The sequence below is a fragment of the Taudactylus pleione genome, unplaced genomic scaffold, assembly GCF_031769625.1.
Source record: "Taudactylus pleione unplaced genomic scaffold, aTauple2 ptg000207l, whole genome shotgun sequence".
Classification (NCBI taxonomy): Eukaryota; Metazoa; Chordata; class Amphibia; order Anura; family Myobatrachidae; genus Taudactylus; species Taudactylus pleione.
In genome coordinates, this window is record NW_028284609.1 from 2,101,389 (window position 1) to 2,119,328 (window position 17,940).

A 17,940-nucleotide genomic window follows, 5' to 3' on the forward strand; every position below is an offset into this window, starting at 1 on the left:
GTGCTATAAGTTCAACTTCCTCCAGACACAGTACCAGCTACAGTATAGAGCAAACGAGAGCAGCTGCAAACAAACTATATGTTTTCTCTTGTATTAAAAGTTGTAAATCAAAATGCAGCATTTGTATTTTATGTATGCTTATGTTTTGGCAACATTTGCCCTATTTATTTTAATAGTATAGTTTATTAGGGGTTTTGCAGTTTGTTTAAAGTTACTATATGTATGCTTATAGTATTGGCTCAAGTATGTCAAGAGTTTTTAATATCTGCCTGGCCTGAATTTTCATTTTGTTCATATAGAAATATTAACAAATTATTTAATAATGTAATGTAATCTAATATGTGTATAACATATATGGTATATATAAGTTTTTGTGATGAGCAGATGCCTACTTTTTAAGTGATCCTGGTTACTATCTGTATTAAATCCACTATAACTCATTGTACATCCCTTTCTCACCCTGGAGCTACTAACACTCTTATTCATGGCCTCATCATGTCTCACTTTGAATACTGTAATCTACTAATTTCTAGCATTCCCATCTCCTGCCTTGTCCCTCTTCAGTCCATCCTTAACTAATTTTTCTATCTCTTTGGTCTACCTCTGCTGCCCCTTCTGTCTTCGTGTTCCATTCAAAGCCTTCTACCACTCTTCTCCTCCCTACATTTACAGCCTCCTTTCTACTCATACTTCTTCTCACTGACTTCACTAGCCAACAGCTACCTCATCTCCTCATGCTTGATTACCTCCTCCCACTCCCACCCACCTCCAGGACTTTTCTCATGTCCCACCCATCCTCTGAAATGCCCTCCTAGGCCCAATTATGTAATCTGAGATCTGCAATTATATCATTATGTATATATGTAAAGTTATGTTCTTGTTCGTACCATTAAGTAATTTTGCTCATGTTATACAGCTATGAACAGGACTGTGGAACCTGTGTGGTGAAATATAAATAAAGATAAAAATAATTGTCTACAGTCTAGGAATTACTTTTCTGGACAACTCTCTATGGTTTAATGAACAATGACATCTAAAAAATGGGCACAAGGGCAGAACTACCAGTGGTGCAGATAATGCAGTGTACTGGGGACTACTGGGCTGATTACTATGGCATGGTTGCTGCCTACACCCTGTTTCCTGCCCTCTAGGGCATAATGGTCCTATAAGCATGAGCCTGCATGTAGTGCTAGCCAGGCACCCATTGCAATATTTAGTGTGCAAGCAATGCCCCCGACCCCCCTCTCTCTGGTACGCACTCTACGGCTTTCTTAAAGTAACAGTGTCAGACACATGTGGATGAGATTTCATAGTGAGAACCGTACAGTGAATACAATTTGAGGAGCTGTACTGATGATAGAGAGGAGAGCCACCAGTCACCCCATCCAGCCAGAAACCAGCACTAGACCAGGGGCAACCAAGAAATTACAGAAGAAGGCACAATATAATTTTATACATACAGATGTGGCCTCATACCCTTTTTGCTGCAGTCATGTCAAACAGCTCTTCTTGGAGTGCCTGGTCCCAAGCAAATTGACTTACACTGGGCATCTTATTTGTGTCTTTTTTACTTGAATGTGCAACTTAGTCACAATTGCATACAACAAAACCGCTTTCCAAGACTGCACTCATTAATTTGATATGCAACTTGTATATCTGTGTGCTGAGTCTGAATCTGTATACAGAGTGTTACAATGTAGCGGCCATGGCTTTATTTCATGTCAAGTTCCATTGTGCTTCATCTGCGACTTTGTACATATTTAAAACTAATTCCTAAGTGGTTAAAGTCACAGCGCAGCGTCTTTGGTACAGATTGAGTGGTGTTTTTCTGTGTCTGCAGTGCCAATAAGATGCAGTATTAATTCCGTACAGAAAAGGCTTCAGTAATATTCCAATATTGAATATGTATTACCAGTAAGCCAAAAGAAGAGTCATGTTTTGGTCCAGCTGGACCTTTGTCAAGACACAATATGGGTTCAAGGCAACAACAGCAACCTGTATCCTAACAGGATAAACCCGCCCCTTACCAGCCCGCTCACTGCTCCTTCCCACCCACTCTACCTCTGGGAATTAAGCTCTTGAGGGACTTTTTGTGTTGACCTCTGTGCTCAGATGAGAATTTTTATTCTATTTTAATACTGTATATGAACAGTTCTTACAGCTAAATAATAGTTCTGTGTGCAAAATGTTCTACACTGTAAGTTTTCATTTTGTCTTCTTTTGAGATATTTTGGAGAAATTGAGTACGTCAGAAGTTCCATTGCTCAAATAAGCTTTTTATTTTTAAATATGTGATATGAGCTTATTCACTATTTATGCTTGCATTCACATTGTGTGCTTTTATCTGTCACCCACAGCCTCTCGCTGTCACCCACTGTCCCTGTCACTCTTTATCTCCCACTGCCTCCTCAGTCATCCTCTGCCTCTTCCTGCCACCCACTGCCTGATACTGCCTCCCCTGTCAACCACTTCCTCTCCCAAAGGGGTGGAAGAAGAGAGTGGGGTGGGAAAAGCTTAATTTTGCACCTGGGCCCGACACTCACAAGTCCCGTCACTGAATGGACAATGTTATAGATTAGAATTTATGGTTACAATGTGTTATTTTAACTTATGCTCAAGTGTTTTTCTAATATACAATATGTAATCATCTGTAATTTAAACATTTTTAATTTAGTGTGAAGGTAGATTAATATTAATTCTTTAGAGAAGGATTAATGTGGTAAAATGGAGGTTAATTTTAATGGAACTTCACATTGCCGGGTCCAACTGAGTTCACACATCTTCACTGCCAGAGAGATGCAGTGTGGAGGGATCTGAGCGAATCCATCTTCAAAACCCAGATTTCCTTCCCATAGGAAGGAATGGAGCTCCGGAAACCAATGTCATCTGAAATGGCGTAGGTTCCTGCAGTCAGACTCTGAAAACTTACATTTTTTTGGAGTTTGAGGAATGATGGTCCCCATAGCCAGGATGAGAGATGAAGGGTAAGTAGGAAATATCGGGATGTAGTTATGAGACCGGCGGTGGCTTTGCCACCGGTCTCAATACTGACAGTGAAATCCCGACGCCGGAACGCCAAAGGGCACCAGCCCGAATGAGGTAAGTCCGGGGCACCCTTAGTGTTAGCTGCAGGGTGAGGGTTAGGTTTAGGAAGCGTAGTGGGATTAGAATTAGGTTTTTCAGGGGAGGTTATGGTTAGGCATCCTTAAGGGGGAGGGTTAGGGTTAGGCATCACTGGAGTGGTTAGGGTTAGGCACTAAGGGGGGAGGGTTAGGTTTAAGCACAAAGGGGGGGCTAGGTTTAGGCACTAACGGGGAGGGTTAGGATGCTGGGTGGGTTTAGGCTACAAGAAGGGAGGGTTAGGGGGGGCGGTAAGGGCACTTACCCGACCCCTGTCTAGATACCAACCATCGGGGTGCTGCTGTCAGTTTTCTGACAGGAGGCATCCCGACAGCCAGCATTATATACCCATTCAAGAAATTCCAGAAATTATCTTCTGCATTACCACTGTGCTTAATAGTGTCGATACCTGAATTTTACAAGTGTAAGGGAAAATTATTATTGTCACTTAGATTTATGTCATTTTGCGATGATGAATGGGCCCATAAGTGTAGTGGTTTAAGAAGAGTTAAAGAACTTTAAGGGGCGCAGTACTTGACATTTGTCCTGAGCACCATCTGGTATAAAACCACCTTTGGTTATGCTACTTAGAATCATGTACCACTGCTTGTTTCATGCTGGAGTCACAATGCACCTCAGTGTCTGCTACTGTATGAATACTACATGCTGGATAATTGGTCACTAATATTAATTGTTATTCCATAACATTTACACTATATGAAAAGCAATCCATTGTAACTCAGAGACAACCATACTTGTTATTTGACTAGAAAAGTGTTTTTTTAAATTATGCATTTCGAAATAAAATATCCTCTACAAATCCTGTGTTTGGGCATAATGAGCGATGTCTGAATTGTGGAGTATCTTTTAATTGTTATCTCAAAAACATGTTCACCTGTGCTCTTACCATCATTACTCTACTAACCATAGTTACTCATATTACCCATGTTACTCTTTTTTAGTAAAGTACTTTAGAGTTATTTTAGTACCGTTATAATGGGTGCTGTATGTAAGGCCACAAGTACACCAGTGTAACATGATTAGAAATGGCATGACTACAATAAGTGATATCAGTGTTCCATTTGTCCTGCTACCTGTATAGCAAAGCATCATTTAGATGTCAGTATTTAGGTATGTTGCCTACTTGTTAATGCATTACATGCCCTTGAAATGTTATATGTGACAATCCTTTAGCAAAATATAACACAAAAAATTGACACATTCTGTTGTTGAATGTGCTCTTTTCTCCCTGGCAGCAGAAAAGGGAACTGTGTTAAGAGGGTGTGAGACCTCTGGAGATTTTTGCACGTTGAATATATCTAAGAATGTTTGCAACAGTAATCATTACACTTAAAGAAAACCTATGTAGCGTAGCACAGAAAAAAATATTTACACACATGCATTGTTGTAATACATGCTGTGCAGCATATATCTTTTGCAGTTGTAGATCTAGCAAATACTACTTTATACTTTGTATTTAAAAATAGCTTATTTGCAGAGATAAATGTATCACTCATAGCATAAATCAGTTGAAATATTGGACACTGCTATGTTTTATAATGTTTGATAATTTACTAATAATAAAATCAGTGATTTGTTTATATATTTCCTTATTTATATGTTTATTCAATGTTATTAAACTTGTTGGTTACATCAGTTGTACTGTACAAAGCGATGTTCTTCAGGCAGTTAGTTCTACTTTGTCCAGACATTGTGACATGAGCCCACAGCATGTCCAATGATGACTTCGTTGGAGGGTCGTTCTGTATTTGCACTTGACCACCCACAAATAAAATGGCTTTCACAGACATTTACTATGTACTTGTCTGTATCCATTCACAAATCTACATAGGCACATATGTATGTAGCTACTTTTCTGGTCATGTGCAGAACATGTTACATAAGTCATGCTTCGCAAACTGGCTTATGTATCAATCTTCATCCTAGTTTCCATAATTTTTTTCTGTTTTCTGTTTGTGGGATCCATTGTATTTGAACAGATACAAAACACAAGGTGGTTTAAATGGTCATTATAATCAGCAATTTGTAAAAGATATGCACCTGTAGCTGTGATAACAAGGCTATAAAAAATGACACATTAGCACTTTTCTAACTGGAAACATAGTCGCATGAAAGTGTTGATGTAACACTGCAGTAAAAAGAGGAGATGCCTTTCTCTCCAATTAACATGTGATGTTCTGGTGCTCGTGTTTTTACATGTGTCTTTATTTCAGTGTACACTGTTTAGGTTACAATTTACAAAACTGCCTGACCCCTCTCATTTTCTATTGCTAGATTGGTTCAGTGTCATCAGAAACAGTGCACAAAATAGAGTAGTTATAGGTAAAATGTAAAGGAAAAGGCTCCACTTGTATGGAGTTACAATAGTAACATGTTTGCACATGTTACTATTGTATCCCTACATTACAATGCATTTTTTTATAGTCCAAATCAGTCACTTGGGGCTCTATTTATTAACATTATTTTTACTAAAATAAAGTGAAAAAGGGTGTTTTCACACCCTTTTCCCATTATTTTAGTTTCACCTGTATTTATTACAGGGCAATTGGAGTAGAATTAGTAAAATTCTACTCCAACCCCCAGTATCACTTATTTTTAGTAAAGCAGATCGCATTTCCCATAATTGTAATGGGAAATGTGATCTGTGTGCAAGTTACTAAAAATAAATTGTAAAAAAATACCGGGGGAAGCCCTGTGATAATAACGCCACCTGGAGGTGGCGTTATCCAGGGTCTCCCCCGGTTACCGGGCTCCCACTCTGCTCTAACGGGGAGAGCAGAGGCGGGAGCCGGTACCAGTAATCAGCTATGTGGTCTAAAGAGACCGCAAGCTGATTGCTGTAAAAAAAAGAAAAAAAAAATTAAACATTTTTTTTTTCACTTACCTGAATCCAGGGACCGGTGATCGGGGCTCCAGTGATGGCTCCTCTCCGGTCAGCTGGTCTCCCACAGTGCACTGGGGCCCGGTCATCAGGTGATCGGGCCCCAGTGCAGTATGGGAGATCACCTGATCGGGAAGCCCGGAGAAGACCACCGGAGGCCAGGAGGATGCAGGTAAGTGTAATGAAGGGAGGGGGGGTCGCGGGGGGGGGTCGCGGGGGTCCGCGATCGCGGGGGCGGGGCTTAGCACCGGGGGGCGGGGCTTAGCGTCGGTGAGGGGGTAGTAGCGGTGGTCGGTCGGCGCATGCGCGTGCTCTTAGTCGCGGTATTTTTTCCGAAAATACCGCGACTAGAGTGCGGATGGGATCCGCAGGGACAGAGCTTTATCGCAAGCTCTGTCCCTGCAAGGGATTTATAGTAAATCCCTGTGATATTACCTGAATTCGCAATGCGAATTCACTCGGTAATATCACACTACAATCCGCATTCAATATGCGGATTGTAGTAAATAGAGCCCTTGGAGTCTTTATTATCTAATAACAAGCTAGTATAATGTCAAGAGACCTTCTAAATAAGTTTTTTCAGCTAGTTGTAAGCACAGACTGAATGATTTATGACTTATAAAATCACATAAACTACACAAATACAAAGCAATGAACAGGTTATTGATGGGATGTAGTCAGCATCCCTGTGCATCCAATGACAGGGGACAGAGCCCTGGCACCTGAATGCCTACAGCTATCAGAATCCCGGCTCCAGAATCCCTATGGCTGCGATACCAATGGGGAGTATTAGGGATAGGTTTAGGGTTAGTGTTAGGCACTAGGGGGAGGCTAGGATTAGGCTGCGAGAGGGGATGGTTAGGGTTATATTGCAAGGATGTGGGAAAGGTGGATTAGGGGTAGGGTTAGTGGAAGGGTTAGAATACATGCATGCGTCAGGATTTCCACCATTGGGATTACACTGCCTGGATTCGGAACGCGGGCATTGTCAGTGCCGGGATCCCGTACCCAACCTGTTATTGATAGAATTGATTGTATTAAGTGATGCCTAGACAAATAAGCTTTTTCATATTGATTTGTACGCTATAAAGATATGTCTAAAATTGTACAGTACCTCCAAAAATTAGGTATTGCTTTTTAATATAAACAATTTTGAAAACACTTTTTGGACTGGAAACTCTTTGACAACACTACATACATTTTTAAATGACTGAATCTTCTGGTAATATACCCTCAGCAGAAATAATCCATTTCCTTTTTAGATCATTTTAGAGTGTTAAGGTGAATAAAAGAAAAGGGCAGCAAGTGTCTAAATCACACTTCATCATTAGCTAGAACAAATCTAAATCCCTAATGTTATGTGTTCAGATAGATTAGCTAGTGTCTTTGTAGCCAGTCCTCTAAAATCATTTTCTACAGCTTTTCTATAAGAGGTCAAAAAAGAACACATAGAAGTAGTGAATCACATTTAGCCCATGAGGTTTACATGAAAATTAGGCAGTCAAGCAGACGCCTCTACTTATCAATTATATATTGAACCAGCCAGTATCTGCTCAGGAGTATGGAGCTTACATAGAACTTATTCTAACTACTATAATTGTTTTTACATGCTATCAAGACTGCATTCCCTTCATTGTTCTCTGCTTCTTTTACTTTCTTTTTTGTTGATAATAAACATGTTTTCTTTCACTTTAACACATGTTGTAGGTAACTACTGGTAAAAAATATGTATTCGTCCTAAGTACAATATACTGTACATATGATTTAGAATTTTAGACAGTGTAGATCAGTACTAAAATCTGCTCGCAGCCAGTTTCTTATTCCAGCCGAGGATCAAAATAATTATAGTCCATTCTATAGGCATTTCTGAGTGTTCTTTTTGCATAAAAAGATGCACAGTGGGAAAAACAACTATTCAATACAATAACCCTCTGAGCACAACAAACAATCTTAAGGCACCAATTTTCTGTCAGTCCCAGGGTGCACAGTTATGCTAATTACAATATTCAAATTGAATAGAGGCTTTAGTAAGCCTTTCACTATTCTGGTTTCATTAATTCTTGTATGAATAACCTGCAGAGGATAATGAAACACACCATGCAATGTTGAAATTGCCACCACTTTCATAGAAATAACATGTGCAGGTACAGCACAATTGCAGATAACATGGACATTTCTATTTGATAACAAATAATTCTTGTTATTTTTTTCTTCACTTTGACCAAATAAAAAATTCAACACCTTGTTATACCATACAGACTGCATCATGTTAGGGGGGGGGGGCAATACTTGGTTATATAACAAAGGTGGTGGAGGGGGGATCTTCTACAGTACCATACATTTTACATTCACTGTATATATCTACTGTACTCTAGAAGTTGCACATTCTGCCAAATGACAAAAAATATACTCTACATTGTATCCACTGAGTAATAGGAGAGAGAGAAAGAGAGAGAGAGAGAGAGAGAGAGAGAGAGAGAGAGAGAGAGAGAGAGAGGAAGAGAGAGAGGGAGAGGGAGAGAGAATTAACCACACTTCTGGACTGTAATCAATCATCATAAAGTACGAAATCCCTCTCCTCCATCTGCCTGACATTCTTCTTTCTTTGCTCCCCTGAATGGACATCCTGGTTGAGTGTCATTTGGTCTGTGCAAAAATCAGATCTGCAATAGACAATTTGGCATTTGTCTATCTTTGGCATTTGTCTATCTGGCATTTAAATCCCTTGTTTGCCCCCTGTGTTCTTTCACCCTCCCTGGACAGTTCTTATGGCACTCTAGTAGACTGGGGACAGTAGTCAGAGTGCACTGGGGTTAACCAGGTTACATAACCTTTCTATGTACATCCCATTACAACTTGTCCAAAATTGGCCACATTCACTACAACCTGGACCTTGAGCACCATAGACAACATACCATTGTTATGAAACAATTGATTAATAAATTAGAGTGTATTTGAATAGCTACTATTTCTGTTACACCTACTTCTAAAGAGATAGAAGGGTAGATGTACTAAGTCTTGGGGGTATATTTACTAAAGTGAGAGTTTTTAGAAGTGGAGATGTTGCCCATAGCAACCAATAAGATTCTACTTAACATTTAACTATCACCTTCTAGAAGATAATAGCTAGAATCTTAATGTTTGCTTAGGTGTAACATCTCCACTTCTAAAAATTCTCACTTTAGTAAATTTAGCCCTTTGAGAGATATAAAGTGGATGGAAATAAATTACCAATCAATCAGCTCCTAACTGTAATTTTTCAAACACAGCCTGAAAAGTGACAGTTAGGAGCTGATTGGGTGGTACTTTTTCTCTCTCCACATTATCTATATCCAAGTCTTAGTAGATCTCCCCAGTGATATAGTACTTGGAAACATTAACCTATTACTCTGAAATCATCACCCGTATCATCTTTGTTTTATACAATCTATACATTATTTCCAGAACCTGTGTTTATTGGTTATTTTAGTCCCAAATATGTAACAGTATACTGTACAGAGAGAATAAGTAACCATTTCTGCAGATACAGAAAAGACTATATATAGGTCTCAGATTCTGTCAGTGGTATTAACTAATTTTATTCCAACATATGCACAGTCATTCTTTGTACTTTGCATAAAAAAATAAAAATTGGCAAAAGTTTCCCACTCCACTTAATTTTCTTCTATTCACAGCGATACTGCAAGAGAAAAATATTCTCTCATCCTCTTTCTCTGTCTGTCTGTCTCTCTACTTATGAAATCACTCTTTCAGTGTTCAATCTAGCTGGACCAATATGCAATATACTGTATAGCATTATCTTTGCATCAAATTCCTACTATCCTATAGATCAGCGTTTCTCAACCTAGAGTACTAATACCAGTAGCCGTACTTGCAGTGAAATTCAGGGGTTCATGAAAATGGCAGGTCAGGACATCCATGGTATAATTAGACACATAAGGATAGCAGTGTCCTAGGGATCTCTAGCCACATCTGTCACCATAGCACCCTAACAAAATGAAAAGGTCTATCTCTGTATGCCAGTAAAATAAAGCATACGAGGACTAGTTTTGTTGTCTGTTTTACATTTTTGATGAATTGCAATATGTGAGAAATATATATGTAATATTCATTCTATTCTGTCATTTCATTTGTTTATAGCACATTTATTGCTTTTATGTATAGGGGCACCTAAACATTTTATCTAATAGCAATTGTATTCATTACACAAGGATAACTTAGCAAATATTGAGGTTACAAATGAGCTGCCAGGGGGTACTCAGGTGGAAAATGAATAAGAACCACTGCTATAGATGGTAAGCTTGCGAGCAGTGCAGTATAATATGCAGGTTTTATATAAATACATTTTAATATATAAAAAATACGTAGTCCCCCTTGATGTCATTTTTACCAACTATATTTGATCTGTGCACTACAAAGTTTGTTTGGAACACTTTTAACATAAATGTTCAGAATTGTGAATGTAACAATATTAATGTTATGCAATCCATTTTATTTTCAGGCTCCCACATACAATTGTATTCCTTCTTTAATACGATTAGCAGTCTGTGGAGAGAGTAGTTCAGTTCAATAGGTATTATGGTAGGTCTATTTAAATATAAAATTTGCTTCTGCACAACATTTTTTAACACCCAACAACAGCATATTCAGGGCTACTATATATATGTCATATTGAGAGTGTAATACTCTTTTATGTCTTCTTTGGGCATATTGTGCCTATATACTGTGGGGGAGATATACTAATTACTATTAAATAGAGGTGCATATACAGGGGTAGATGTACTAATTCTGGGTATACACTAAACAGATATATCTGCAGATGATGGTTGTTCGTACACACTGAGCAACCGTCATCTGTGTTCAGTGTGTAGGAGGGGGTGGGTCCCGCTGGCCGGGGGGCAGAGTGGGGGCGTATCCACCTCCTCCCTGTGGCTGCCGCCGCAGACCGCCCGTACACACTTGCCGAAGGATGGATATGTCTGCAGACATATTTGTCCATCGGCTGTGCAGCACTGCCAATGCGATATGTCTGGGAGCGATGCCGTTCACAGTCATATCGCGGTTACACACTGGCCGACTGGCAACAGATATATTGGCCAATCAATTGATCGGCCAATATATCTGTCAGTGTGTACCCAGCTTAAGCCTTGGAGAGAGATAAAGTGGAGAGAGATAAAGCACCAACCTATCAGTAATAGTAAGTGTAGTGAGCTATTGATAGCTATACAAATACAGGATATAGAGAAAATACAGCATAAATAATAAATACAGTATTCTAATTAGGATTCAGTCTAACACAGAAATCAGTTAAAATGACCATGCTGCTTCCTTGAACAAAGTAAAAAGTTATATGTTCTATAAACATCAATGACAACATGTTGCCAAAATATTGAAGGCTACACAGAACAGTAGTTTGAAATGAATATATTAAATAGACATTTGCACTACAGCTTAAGGCTTAATACATTATAAAAGAATGTTTGTAAATACAACTTCAGTGTGGTTCAAATACAGTTCCCATACAATTTCCTGAATTTGTGTGCCTAAAGAATTTGTCTTTTCAACTGTTTGTTGCCTAGTGGCTTTTTCTTGTTGGAGGAATAAAGGTGTTTAGGATTACAGTGACATAATGATGATATATTGTGACCTATTCATGCCATTGAATTACTGATATGACTTCAATTACAAGCTCAAACCATTCATTTGTTTAGTCCGCCAGATCAGATTGAACATGACATTAATTATATTAGTTCTTTGCGCCCTTATCATCTACTAAATATTTATTTTATTGTTGATCCTTTATTTAACTAAAAGCATTTGAAATCCTTCATGGCCATTGCTTGGTTACTTTATTAGTGCATAGTATGGTTTGTAGAGTTTTCTTCACATTAAATGGAAAAATCCTTTTCTGTTTAAAGCAGAGCTTTTATGTATCTCTGAAAGAATGCTTTGAATGGCTATAAAATTAGTTATGATTATTTATTTCAAGATTTATGTGTTTTTACTTTTAGAATATTTACTTATTTTAATTCATGCATAAAATCAATATACACAGTTATTTGAGGAGGCTTAGGATAGTGTACATGTCATTTATGCCTTTATAATTAAATAGGGATTCATATCCGGTATGTATGCATTTATATTTCGGGAGTTTATTGATGTACCAATTGACCTACAAAATTGTATGACAAAAATTACATGTTGTATTCATACCTTCTATAAAAATGAGTCATGATTTACTCTACCATAGCATTTCATTCACTTTTCATGGATATATAATTTAGATTTGCGTAAATTAAAAAAAACAGTGTTTTCACCTATATTAATTATTTAATCATTACATTAACATCATTGCATAGCCTGTCTTTCCTTTGGGTTGGGAATTACAGTAAAATATTTAAATATGTATTTTCTCATTACCCTTGAAATTACAAATTAATTATGAGTCTGAATTTTGTAAAAATAAAAAAAATTGGATTAATATATCCAATTTCTAAAAACATGGATAATGCTAGAAAAGGACGCAGGAGTGCCCTAATTTAAAACACAAATATTCTGAATTTGTATAAGTAACAGAGGGTTGGGAAGGAAGCATGTAGACATGGTTGAAATACTGTCATGGAATATTCATCCAAAATAAATCCCATGCTGAGTATCAAACATGCGCACATGAGTCTGTTTGGAGATGGATCAACACCTGGGGGGTGCAATATATGAACAAAATGTTGATGTCTGGCAGCTGTCATAAGTCAGGCCACATCTGCTCCTGTTGTCTGCTGGAGTAAGAAGCCGCAGTTTGCTAGGCTGCTGAGCTGGATGCATCATCTCACGTTTGCAAGCAGCATTGTATGGTTAGCAATTTTTTTTTTATCTGAGCACATTTTATATTTGCAACTTGCATTCAACTCTTCATCACTCCTGTGTACACTGTGGATGCTTTATTTACAGATAACAATGACACTTCCAGATGAAACTTATGTTGCATTCTTCATATGGCTGATGCTAGGTACACACTAGATGACTTGCAAATGATGCAATGTCATTAACGATTTCCCTTGAACTCCCGGACAGATGATCTAGTCCATACATACTGTGCAATCTTATGGTACGTACACACGGTACGATAAAAATGCACGATATGAACGTTGCCTTCCAACCTTCAAACAACCAGCGATGCGCGGGAACATATGGATGATAACGATATCCTCCATCAACCGTGCATGCAGGCCAACCAGGTCAATATCAACCATGTTACATAGGGACCCACGATCATTGATCGTGGGTCGCTGGCCCATCATTGGTGGTTTGGTGGTGTTCTGGATGAACGATAACGATCATCCAACACACCGGGAAGGTGGAGGACGATCAGTCAGCGATATCATTATTGCTGACTGATCGTACGTGTGTATGCACTATAACATATGACCAAACGATATATCTTGCATCGTTTGGTGGTTAGATCATTAACTATATAATGTAACCATATCGCCTGGTCGTTCGGTAGAGCGTACACACTGCACAATCTACAAGGAAACTTTAACGGGATTGACAGATCTTCCTGCATGTAGAGAAGATCTGAAGATGCAACGGACGACGTCATGGGAGTGCTTAGTGCATACACACTTGACGGTTTGAACGATATGTCATTCCGATGTGTCGGAATTGGCCATATCATTCAAAATATAGTCTAGTGTGTAGGAGAGAGTTAAGAGATATTTTCATGTGCTTGGAGACAGGTCTGTCTAAACTCCTTTCAACTTTTCTAATTGCCTCAGCTCCAAATAGTTAGTTCTGTGTGAGTTGGCCATAAATGTTTGGTCAAACATAATTTACATACAGATGCACATTGTTCACAGTTTAGTGAAACTGCTAAATACAGTAACTGATTCAATTTACATGTCACAATACAGAGGTGTTTCAAAGGAAATTTAATAGTGATGAGTTAGAGCTTGGAGATAAATATATTTTCAATTGATTATTGTTGAATTGCATCTATGTGTAAACTTACATCTAAGGGGGTATTCAATTAGGTGCGAGAATATAAAAAATCCTGCACCAGCAGGGATTTTCTCACAGTTGCAGGATTTTTGCTATTTTTCTTTTCTTGAGCGGCGGGAAGTTTTTTTCTTGCGGCCTCAAAGCACGACCAATTTTTACTAAAATTTTTGAGAAAATTGGTTGGGAATTACTCTGGGAACCCCTGCGGCACCCCCTCTCCCCCCGAATGACTAATTAAGCGATTGGAAGTTTCCAGTTAGGTTAATTAGTAATTGCTCACCTTCCGAAGCAGTGTCTTCTTCATCCAGTGTCGGATCCGGTCTTCTGCAGCAGCGATGTGTGTAAGTATGTGTGTGAGTGTGTGTAAGTATGTGTGAGAGCGTGTGTAGTATGTGTGAGTGTGTGTAGTATGTGTAAGTGTATGTAATATGAATGAGTGTGTGTAACTATGAGTATGTGACCCCCGGATGTGTGTAACCCACACAGAGGCAGCAGCAGGGAGAACTACATCTCCCAGCAGCACCCTTCCCTCCCAGCAGCCCCCTGAACTCCCAGCAGCCCCCTCCCCAGTGCAAAGATGAAGGAGAGATGACCAGGAGCCGTGGAGACCACCATCAAACTGGTTTTTCTAAGCAGAACACACCACCTGCATATTTTAAAATTGGATACCATGGGTATCAGGAGCATGCATACCCGCGGTAATCCATAATTGGGCGCAAGTTCTTTTGTGGTGAAAACCCAGCACCCAATTGAATACTCCCAAAGACTAATATCTGTTTTCTTTTTGATTGCAAGTTTATTTTATTTTATATCATTGTATGTATCGATATACAGAGCTGCATAATGTTAGCTCTTTATAAATAAAAATAAATTAGTAATTAGAATTGGATCTGTTCAGTTGGTTTCAGACTTGTGTTTAGATTTTATTTTAAAATTAAGGCACAGTGTAAGGGCTGGTGTGTTACTTTTGGGATGAAAGCAGATTTTAGGATTCCAGTGTCAAGGAGTAGCAGAGGCATTTGTGGGGAGAATAACAATCTGTAGCTGAGTGCAGAGCAAGAGTCATGATTTGTAGTAGCTTTACACAATTCAAAATTAACAAGAGTCAGATCAAGGGCCCGAGAGCTGGAAGATTGCCAGGAATAGCTGAAATCATACACAGGAAATCAGAGAGCATTCGATCAAGGCAAGAAAACACTATAATCAGGCAGTTTGTGCAATTACCTGTCAGATTTATAAACCCGCTTGCATGCAGGTCGATTGGATGCTACCAGGAAATGTGTGTAGCTGAGCATGCTTCTAGGAAATGCAAAGAGTAAGCATTCTCTGGACTGAGTCCTGGGATAACAGCTGACCTTGTGGCTCATCGGGCAGAACCACTGCTTCATACTGGGTTCAAGTTTTGTGCTGTGACACACAGTATCTTGCAAATTTTAAACTTTGGTGTGCTTTGAAATAAGTTTTATAAATGCTAAGCTTGCCACAACATTAAAAATATTTCAGTGGTCCTTCATGGTTTAGAAAATATAATGAAGTTTAAACATTTTTACATTAAGGGGGAGATGTACTAAGCTCTGGAAAATAATAAATTGGAAAGTGATAAACTACCAGCCACTCTGCTCCTAACTGTCATGTTCCAGGCTGTGTTTGAAAAATGACAGGAGCTGATTGGTTGGTACTTTATCACTCTCCAATTTATCACTTTCCAGAGCGTAGTACATCTGCCCCTAAGGCATCTAACATAAAGCTATAGTGTACATGATTACTGACTTAAAATGCATACATACATTTTTGAACATTTTCGTCAATTTTTCAAAAATTCAGACTGGTAGCATAATACAAATGCAGACACTTGAAATTAAAGGGTATCAGACACTTCATCTTCTCATTATATTCATATGATAATGAAATAATTTCTAATCCCATGTTAACAAAGGGATATGTGCCAGACCAGCATCCAGATTGTGCATTAAAAACAATGTGTTTAGTATGACTAAATGTTACCTAAATGGCCTGGCTATAAATCATTCATTTCTTCTCTACTGTCAATTGTGTCACCAGTACCTGTAGCTATTATTTGCAGAAATTTTCAAAGCTTGCCTGCATATGTCAATGTCTTCAGTTCTTTTGTGCTGCAAATGGCATCTCCAATTTGTTTTGGATCTCGCATTGACTGTCAATGTAACAATGGCTCATCTTTTAACTTAGATTAATTTCTTTTTAGCTATGCAGCTGTCGTGGGAACATTTTTGTTAGTATTATAGTAGAATGTGTTGTGGAATTATGCTAAAAGGAGAAATTGAATATTTTTGTTCAGCTTAATTACTATTACACTTGCGGCAGCTGCTAGGAATGTTCACTATATGGGGGGGTATTCAATTAGCCGCTGGGTTTCTCTTGCAACTAATTACCCGCAAAAATCCCAGCAGTGCAGAGAAAGGCGATTCAATTAAATAGCTTTTTTTCCCACATTGAAAAATTGGGATTCAGACCCACCGATTCCACTGCAGAAAGTTTTATTTCTCTGCACGAACCCGATTTTGTGTTCGATGGGCTGCGAGGATCAGTCCGACTGCGGGGACTCGCTCGCAGGGTAATCCCAGTTAATTAAATACCTCTGGCGCAGCAATTAGCCATGGGGTTTACCCCGTGACTAATTGCCGGCAAAAAACCCAGCATGCACGAAATGCTATTCAATTAAACAGCCTTTTTCTCATGCTGAAAAAACAGGATTCAGGCATGGAAACCCACCGATTACGCGTAAACTGCGGAATTAATGTTTTTTTTTCCTACGCTCGAATCTGATTTTGTGTTTTTTACACAGACCTTACCTCACAGCTCCATGAGCTGCGAGGTTCAGTCTGACTGCAGGGACTCGTAAAGTAGAAAGTTATAATTTTATATTTTGTGATGTAATGTGATGTAACATTTTCTAGTTGAACACTGAGAACTTCCCAGCCTTCCATAGTATGAGCCAGTTATATATTGCAACTATTTCAAGTGATCACAGGTTTTATACTGTTATTTGTTTTTCTAATGTAAGGTTGGTTATGTTTTGAATATAAATCATATTTCATATACAATAGTAACCAGCACTTTTACTAGAAATCTGTGGAAAGATTGAAGGGACTCAGGACCTCATTCAGAGGCGCTCGCAAAATGCGAGCGCTCGCACTGAATGAGGGCGGCCACATCTAAAAAATTATCCGGCCTCCTGGCCGCTCGCTAGGCTGTGGGTTACCACCCACAGCTTTAACGAGCGGCCAGGATGATGGTCGCGATGGTCAAGACCATCGCGACTGTCGGGGCTTGCGACGAGACCCTTGTGGTAGGGTCACGTCTGCCGCAAGCCCCAGTGAGCTTTCGGCTCTAACAGAGCCGGATGCTCACCACTGACATCACGAGTGAGGTCAATGAGGCCGCCCCCAAATGGCAGGCGTTCCGTCGGGAATGCCTCTGTGTAGCCACCCCCCCGCCCCGCCTACAAAACAGGGCGAGCTGTCGATCAACATCGACAGCCACCCCTTTTGTAGTGAGTCCCAGAGCGAGAGAATTTCTCTCTCACTCCGGGGCTTGCACACGCACAGTGCGGCCGCTGCACATGCGCAGGGCCCGACATTGACCCGCTTACGAGTGCTCAAGCGCTTGCGAGTGGGTCTGAATGAGACCCTCAGTTGACTCTCTTGCAATATCATGCAGTGTTAATGAGTAAATAGACAACATCCAAAAAAACGACATTGGTCTAGATCACAGGATCCATCCTCATAAATGTTTACACGTTTTACTTGCATTAAATAAGAAACACTAGCAAAAGCATGATTTTTGGTGCCAGTGTAAGAGTTTAAAAAGTTGTGTTCCAAATTACAATGATATAACTATTTGTAAAACCATGAATGGAGTAATGATACAGTAGGGTGGAG

At 39.2% G+C, this 17,940-nt stretch overlaps 1 protein-coding gene across 3 annotated transcripts in view; it reads left to right on the forward strand.

Moving 5' to 3' along the window:
• SYT1 (synaptotagmin 1) overlaps positions 1–17,940 on the forward strand; it is a 783,192-nt gene that overhangs the window by 78,033 nt on the left and 687,219 nt on the right. The window lies entirely within an intron of this gene.